This window comes from Mustela putorius, unplaced genomic scaffold (genome assembly GCF_011764305.1).
Source record: "Mustela putorius furo isolate JIRA1106 unplaced genomic scaffold, ASM1176430v1.1 tig00003863_pilon_pilon_pilon, whole genome shotgun sequence".
NCBI lineage: Eukaryota > Metazoa > Chordata > Mammalia > Carnivora > Mustelidae > Mustela > Mustela putorius.
Genome location: NW_025422015.1, coordinates 2,263,788 through 2,272,239, shown reverse-complemented (window position 1 = coordinate 2,272,239; position 8,452 = coordinate 2,263,788). Strand labels below are relative to the sequence as shown.

The 8,452-nt window shown below is 36.3% G+C and overlaps 1 non-coding gene across 1 annotated transcript; it reads left to right on the top strand.

Annotated features, from left to right (window-relative positions):
* Positions 1 to 7,445: 7,445 nt before the first annotated feature.
* Positions 7,446 to 7,556, top strand: LOC123387868. The gene has a single exon (XR_006602367.1). It is a non-coding gene; the product is annotated as a U6 spliceosomal RNA (small nuclear RNA).
* Positions 7,557 to 8,452: the final 896 nt, after the last annotated feature.

The window sequence follows — 8,452 nt, the reverse complement described above, 5'->3', positions numbered from 1 at the left end:
TAAAAAAAGAAAGAAAGAAAGAAACCCTGAATAAATCGTGACTTCACTGTATTTGCTAGAAAGGACAAGTCAAGGTTATAGAGTAGCACAGTGCAGCTCACTATAAAAGAGAACTCCTAACCAGACATCTGTCCAAAGTCAGACCTGCAGTTTGGGAGAGCAGCCTGGTTCCCTTCTTAATTCAGTGATGGGCTGAGACAAATTACTGCATTTGAAGAGAGTTGAATTGAAAGGCCTCCAAAGTCCCTTCTGACTAAACATTTTATGAGTATATAAATATAAGTTCATTCGGAGGCCAAAGAGGTGAGAAATTAAAATCAGGAGTTTTCTCAGAGGGGTCTTCCTAATGGAGGCAGTTACTGGGGCTTGCTTTGAAGAACTGCTAGATTTTGGAGACGGGGCAGGAAAAAGCCATCATTCTGGGTGGGAAAAACATGTCAGAGTATGGAAGAGGCTGAGCAGGTGCAGAGAAATGAAGAGGGAAGCTGATGCTGATGGAGGAAAAAAGAAATATGATAGAAAGAGCCCCTTGAGAGAGAGTAGGAGTTGAACTGTATTTGAGGCAGTGGTAAGCTTAGCAAAAACCTGACAGCTGTTCATACTTTATCTGATAAACCTGACAGTTGCCTAAGGACATGTGAACTTTGGAGCAGCTCTGAAGTGAAAAGAGATAGAAAAGCTGTATGCTGTGTTAAAGCATATTCCCCAGTGATAAAGAACTGGGGTTTTCCTAAATATGGGGGTGGGCTACCAATCTGAGGTAAGATACATTTTTTTAAGGTATCGCTTGTCTATACCGAGAAGCATGGGCAGCAAGGAAAATCTGTAAACATTTGACTAAGGTCAGGAAATGACATTTTAAGAACTTGCACTACAGAGGTGAGAATAGGACCTTTAAAAACATGATAAACATTCTTTGTTTATGAATAAACAAGTACAGATATGGTACAAGATGACGTATTAAGGAATTAGGACACTGGAAGCAAACCTGACATGAAATTGCTTCAAAGGAGTCTTTAAGACCCTATCCATTTTGCAACTCTCTCATTGAATTATTAAATAAATTATATTATTACTTATATATAGATTGTGAAACCATTATTGGATGGCTTGCAGTAGTGTGTAGCTCAGAGTGATGATGTATCCCCTGGACTACAAGTGACCAATCTGAGGTCACTAGCCCCACCTGTGCCCTAGGAATAGGGCTGTGCATATTACGGCAGGTAGCCAAAAAATACCATGGTTCCATCAGCAGCTCAAAAGCTATGATGGTTCAAGGTAGTTGGTATATTTTTATGCTTGGCCATTATTGAGCCATAACTGTATTTTTATTTTATTCTTTAAAACCTTACCAAAAAAAAGAGAAAAAAAAAAACCCAAAGAATATATTCAGGATATTGAGAGCGAGACAAATTATGTTCCAATCAATTTGCCCTTTTGTAATCAAAGAGACCTCAAGTCCAGAAATATCATTAACTTAGAAGAGATGAAGTCACAAACATTGGGTTACTGCTATCCAGCTATCGAGGTATGAGGAAAACAATGTTTGTGAGAATAAGACTAATCATAACATTTGTCATTTGGATAATGAGAATCCCTAGTGGTATAAAATATCAGCAAATTTTGCTCATTCTGAAAAATAGCCAAACACTTTTGTGGCTTGGATCCTGGTGGTACCTGGTGGTTTTTTATTCCATTGTCTTCCACGATAGACTCTTATCTCTCCCTGGGTCCTACCAGTTTACAATTGGCCTTGAATTTATTTCAAATAAAATTTCTAAGATTGAATTTTTTTCCTCTCTTTTTAAAAGTATTTTATTAAGTTTTTAACTTTAATTCCAGAACATTTAACATACAGTGTGATGCTAGTTTCGGTTGTACAGTATAGTGATTCGACAATTCTGTACAGTATTCAGTGCTACTCATGGTAAGTGTACTCTTTAATCCCCATCACCTGTTTCCCCCATCTCCCCTCTGGGAACCACCAGTTTGTTCTCTACAGTCAAGAATCTGCTTGACTTCGTTTGTCTCTTTTTCTCTTTTTCTTTTAACCTTTGCTCATTTGTTTTGTTTCTTAAATTCCGCATGAGTTACATCATATGGTATTTCTTTCCCTGATTGACTTATTTGGCTTTATCATTATACTCTAGCTCTGTCCATGTCCTTGCAACTGGCAAGATGTCATTTTTTTATGGCCAAATATTTTTATGAAAAATGTTTTTATGGCAGAATAATAAATTATTATTATATTTAATAATATGATAATAAATAAAACATGAATAGTAAATAAAACACACACCCCACCTCTTCTTTATCCATTCATCTATCAATGGACACGTCGGCTACTTCCATAATATGGCAACTTTATAAACAATGCTGCAATAAACATTGGGGTGCATGTATCCCTTTGCATTAGTGTTTTTTTGCATCCTTTGTGTAAATACCCAGTAATACAATCTCAGGGTGATTTTGATTTGCCTTTCCCTGACGATGATGCTGACCATGTTTTCATGTGTCTTTTGACTGTCTCAATGTTTTCTTTGGAGAAATATCTGTTCATGTCTTCTGCCCATTCTTTAATTGAATTATTTGGGTTTTTTGGTGTTGAGTTGTACAAGTTCTTTATATATTTTAGATATGAGCCCTATAACAGATATGTCATTTGCAAATACCTGCTCCCATTCCATAGGTTGTGTTTTAGTTTTGTTGATTGTTTCCTTCGCTGCGAAGAAGTTTTTTATTTTGATGTCCCAATAGTTTATTTTTGCTTTTTTTTCCTTGACTCAGGAGACATATCTAGAAAAATATTGTTACAGCTGATGTCAGAGAAATACTGCATGTGCTCTTTTCTAGGATTTTTATGGTTTCAAGTCTCACATTTAAGTCCTTAATCCATTTTGAGTTTGTTTTTGTGTGGTATAAGAATGTGGTCTTGTTTCGTTTTTTCACATGTAGCTGTCCAGTGTTCCCAACACCATTTGTTGAAGAAATTGTCTTTTTCCCATTGCATAGTCTTGCCTCCTTTTCAAAAATTAATTGATCATAGAATTGTGGGTTTAGTTTCAGGTTTTCTATTCTGTTCCATTGATCTATGTATCTATTTTTATAGTCAGTACCATACTATTTTGATTTCTGCCACTTTGTAATATAACATATAACTTGAAGTCTGGAATTTGAGACTTCTAATTTTGTTTTCCTTTTTCAAGATTGCTTTGGCTATTGGGGTCTTTTGTGGCTCCATACAAATTTTAGGATTGTTTGTTCTAGCTCTGTCAAAAATTCTGTTGGTATTTTGATATGGTTGCATTAAATCTATAGATTGCTTTGGTATTTTATAGACATTTTGGTATTTTATAGACATTTTAACAATATTTTTTCTTCCAATCCACGAGGAGGAATTCCAATTCTTTAGGTCATCTTAATTTTCTTTCATCAGTGTTTTATAGTTTGTTTGGTTTTTTGTCTTTGTTTTTGTTTTATAGTTTCAGAGTACAGGTCTTTCACCTGTTTGGTTAAGTTTATTTTATTATTTCTGGCATAAATATAAATGGAATTGATTTAAAAATTCTCTTTCTGCTGCTTCATTATTAGTAATAGAAATGCGACAGATTTCTGTACATTGATTTTGTATTTTGCAACTTCACCTAAAAAGAGAGCTTTAAAAGGAACTGTTCTAAGGCAGAGTTCTCATTGGGGTTCAGTTACATAGACCTGATTGGTCATCCACATTGCTGACCTCCACATCCAGCCCCTCTGGAAGTCTCCTTGATGACACATGACCCAAAGTCTCTACCCTACACCACAATAATAGGCTATTGGTGTGGCCCAAAGTTCTCAGACACTCTTATCAGAGACAAAATTTCAAGGGTTTAGAGATCACCTCCCAGGTACTAAGGGTAAAAGCCCAATCTCTCCTTGGGTAAGATTAATTCTTTACTAGGCACTGAGGTGACACAGTTTTGCCATTTTAAAAATTCTCCCTCTCATTTCTGTCTCTTCTTTCTTTGTCAAAATCTTATAAGCTACAAAACAATCTATGTCCCCAACACCCTCTTCTTAGCCACTGCCAACTCAGGCTAACATAGTGACTAGGCTCTAAAAAAATGAGAGCAAGGTCAGTGTCATGTCTTCGTCCTCAGCTTAACAAACTCCACAGAAGTCTCTGGGCAAATTTCACGGTGCCAATTCCCTGGAGAATGTTATTTGCAAGGATAGCTTCTCACTTGGGAAATTGCAACAAATACAAGTCCTCTCAGAGGCCAAGGACTTAAAGTCTGATTTCCATGGTGACATAGAGACTGCCCCTCTCCACTAGGGACAGAGCATGTTGAAGACTTATTCTGAGCCACATAGTTTCAAACAATGCAGTTTTTAACAAAGATTAAATTACCCCAAAGGAAGTGACTATGTGATTTAGGTAAAGCTGCCTCAAAGCCTTTAAAGCTCTCTCAGGTGGCTTTTTGTTTTACTTGATATTCCTTTCCTTGCCAACCTGTTTCCTTCAGTGAAAGCCAAAGAAGGCTCCTCAAATAATGAGGAGGTTTTATTCCTGGAGATTTTTGCCATCTTGAGTCATAGCTCACATTAATTATCTTTAGAGATTTTTATAAGGAATTCCTATCTTAAAATTAAAAAAAAAAAAATTTGGAAAAAGAAGATTGGGTCCAGTTTGGGGCTTATGCCTACAAAGTGTGTTCTGTGGTGAAGGACTTTATTTGAAAATAAAATATTTTCCACAAGCACTTCTCTAACTAAATCATATAGCACAAAAATAAAAGGGCTTGAATTCACAAAAACAATCATTATTTGCAAAGGGAAACCTTTTCAAATGTGCCCATACCTACCCACTCTGCTTTTTGATCTTGAGGCCAAAAACTCTCTTGAATTAAGTGTTTTCCTTCCAGTGCACTTATCTCAGAATTGTGAAATGAAATAAATAGGGAAAGTAAACAGCATTATTTTAAAATAATGCAATTTGTATCTAATGTGGTCATGTGTGGTACTCTTATTATGTTGAACTGCAATTTGAAATACCTCGTATCATATATTTTAAAAACTAACCTAGAGTTTTCTCCTACATCTTCAAAAGTAACTATTATATTTTCATATTGTCATTAACATTGAGTATGCTATCATACTAGTGTTCTGCTTTATATATTTTAATTAAATGTTTTAAATTTTGTACTTGTATCTAAGGCAATTTTAACATGAAGGGGACAATTTTATAAATGGGGGGAAAAAATCAAATGAATAGTGTGTTCCCTGCTGCCTAGAACATTTAAAAGCCAGAATTCCGTCTTCAAAATGTTTCCAGGCAAAGTAAAATTATAAGGAAAATTAGATGTTCTTAGAATGTCAAGAGTAAGTTATTTTCTCTTATTTGTCTTGATTTTTGGTTTGTTTGATGTAGTCATGAAACCATTTCTCCTTAAAAATGAGTTTGGTTTTGCTGAAGAGAAGGTTTGAAGGTTTATTCCATGGTCATTTATAATTATTAAATAATTGAAGATAAGGCAAATGTCTAAAAATAGGGGATTGGTTGCACGATTATGGAACAGAAACACTGCATAATCTCTAAAAGTCAGGTCATAAAACAACATAGAAATAAAATGAAATTTCATTTAAATGTTAAATGAAAAAAATCAATTATAATCAGTATACACAGAATAGTCCTTATTTGATTAAGAAAAATACATAGAATATGAATAAATAATATATGTAAATATGCATAGAAAACATTGAAAGGCTCTTTAGACCAGATTAGTAGTGGTTCTCTCTGCATTAACTACACATGGTTTGAAAGATCATAAATCTTTAAACTGTAGAGCTGAAGTGCCTTTGAGATCATTTAATTTAGTCACACATTAATTCACTAGATAATTCATTCCTTGGCTATTTAAAGACTGTCCTCTCTTCTTCTTCAATTCTCTTTTCTTCCCTATAACAAGCCAAGTTTTTTTAAACATTTCTTTGTGATTTCCTGACTCCTCCCTCTCTTGAGCTGTTGGCTTCCCTTTTAAGATAGGTCATCCGGAATACACCCATGTTCCAAGTGTGATCAGGCCACCAGCATCCAATGGACTTGTTTGCTCCTTCAATGTCTATCCAGCAAAGGCCATAATTTGTATGAACATGAAGTCAACTAAAACTTTTTCAGAGAATTTCTACATGAGCAATTATAAAGTCCATCTTCCCCAATTTGAATTCATTCTATTAATGCTTTGAATCCAAAGCAGGGTCTCTACAGCTATAACAGTCTCTGATTCAGCTTCCAGCCTTTCTATGAATCCTTATTAAGCCTTATCTCATTTGTTTTACTCTATATCCATGTCTGTCAAACTCATTTTGAATCTTGAATCTGTCCAGCAATATATTACGTATATTCAGGGGTTTTTTTCCCTTCCCTTATTGATAAGCAAGACTTCTCTATCTTTACTCATCTCTAAAAACCATCCTTGAGAGCCAGGACTAGAAGTTGCTTTACCATCTCTAGAGTCCCATATCTGCTTTTTCACAGAGGACTGTATGGCATGGCATTTCATTGGTCACCGCCCCCACACTCATTTACCCCAACTCAGATAAGTAAGACAGGCATCCTACCTACAAGCATAGTCAGTGGCTGAGGAGGATTCAACCCTGCATTTTCTACCCCAGAGTTTTAGTGCGCTTCTCACCATCAGGCTCGGTAAAAAGAATACAAAGGTAAAAAGTGGAGGCAAAAACTAAAGAGGGGGTTTTCCTGAAAGGAAGAAAATGTAGTAAAAGAATGAAGTAGCTAGTATCAGTTAGTGTTTACCTATCATTGACAAGTACAGGGTCTATAAATAGAGTAATGGGATGAATCTCTTCTGTTTATCCCTGTAAAGACCACCCATGTCTGGCTCATTTATTTTGAATGTGGCTTCCAGAAAAATCATAGATAGGGGTGTCAAACTCCTGGGAGAATTGGTCAGCTGTGAATTTCAGAGACTCTAGTTACTATTATTATAACATAGCGTCCTCCCTGGACTTCAGACTCTATACCTACAAGGTGAAGAAAGTTAACTACTTGATGACACTAAAGTCCTCCCCTGTTCAACGTTTTTGATACAAAGATAAATTAATGTACCACCAAGGGGCAGTTTTTCCTTGCGATGCAGTTCAAGATAACCCGTGACACATAGATTTGATATTTCCAGAGTGTCTCTCTTCCTCGGTAGTTTTTTCATTTATCTCAAACTGACTCCCTGCTTTTTTCCTACACTCCTCAGGCACTCCTATATCCCCACTCAACATACTTTCTGCCTCTGCATGCTCCCTGCTTTCCTGGGAAAATTGCTGCAACCCAAACTTAGGGCTAGGGGATCTGAAGCCTCTCTACCTAGACTCACATGTTACTCAACTGCGAATTCTGCTACTTATTGCCAAGTGACACATTCAATCACCTAATTTCTTAGCCTCAGTTTGTTCACATAAGATGATGATGCACATATACTAAAATTGGAACAATACAGAGAAGATGAGCATGGCCCCTGTGCAAGGATGACACTCAAATTCATGAAGCATTCCATATTTTTTTAGGATTTTATTTATTAGACAGAGAGAGAGATCACAAGTAAGCAAGGAGGCAGGGGGAAGCAGGCTCTTTGCTCTTTCCCTGAGCAAAGAGCCTAATGTGGGGCTCGATCCCAGGACCCTGAGATCATGACCTGAGCCAAAGGCAGAGGTTTAACCCACTGAGCCACCAAGGCACCCAGCATTCCATATTTTTATAACAATTATAAATAAGCTTATTAAATTTTTCTGGACAATGCATTTGGATTTTTTTAAAACAAGTAAATTTGTTATTGATGGCAACAAAATAAAAAAATAAATAAAAATAAAAAGATGATGGTTCTTATAAAACTGTTGGGAGGATATGTGGAATCAAGAGTATAGAGTCTTAAATGCATTGTCTAGTTCATAGAAAACACAAATAGATGTTCACCAAAAAACACTTCACATTTCTCTACTTTATCATTTCTCTGTATCTTAACCCTCTGGTCTCAGAATACAGAGGAGTCTGTATTCTTTTTCTTAGGCTATCCTAAGCTCCTTTTGTATTTCTACCGGCTTAAAACAAGAGGAATTACACATTCTTGTAGCCAAGTCTGGAGGAGGATGGACTTGAGCCTCTCAGCGTGCCACGAGGAACTGCATTCTGTGTTCTCTTCTCTGCCCTTGCTGGTATCAGCTTCACCTTAAGGTTAGGGCTCCTTAGGATCACACAATGGCTGCAGCTGTTCCAGAACCACATGCTTCATTTTGCACATTCAAGCAGAGAACAAAAATTGGTTCTAAAACTTTACTTGGAAGAGCAGAGAAGCTTCATTTTCAAAAGTCTGGAGAGAAAAAAAAAAAAAATCCCTCTCGTATTTCACTGGTCTAAAGTGGATGAAATGCCTTCCCTAAACCCATAACTAAGGTCAGGTGA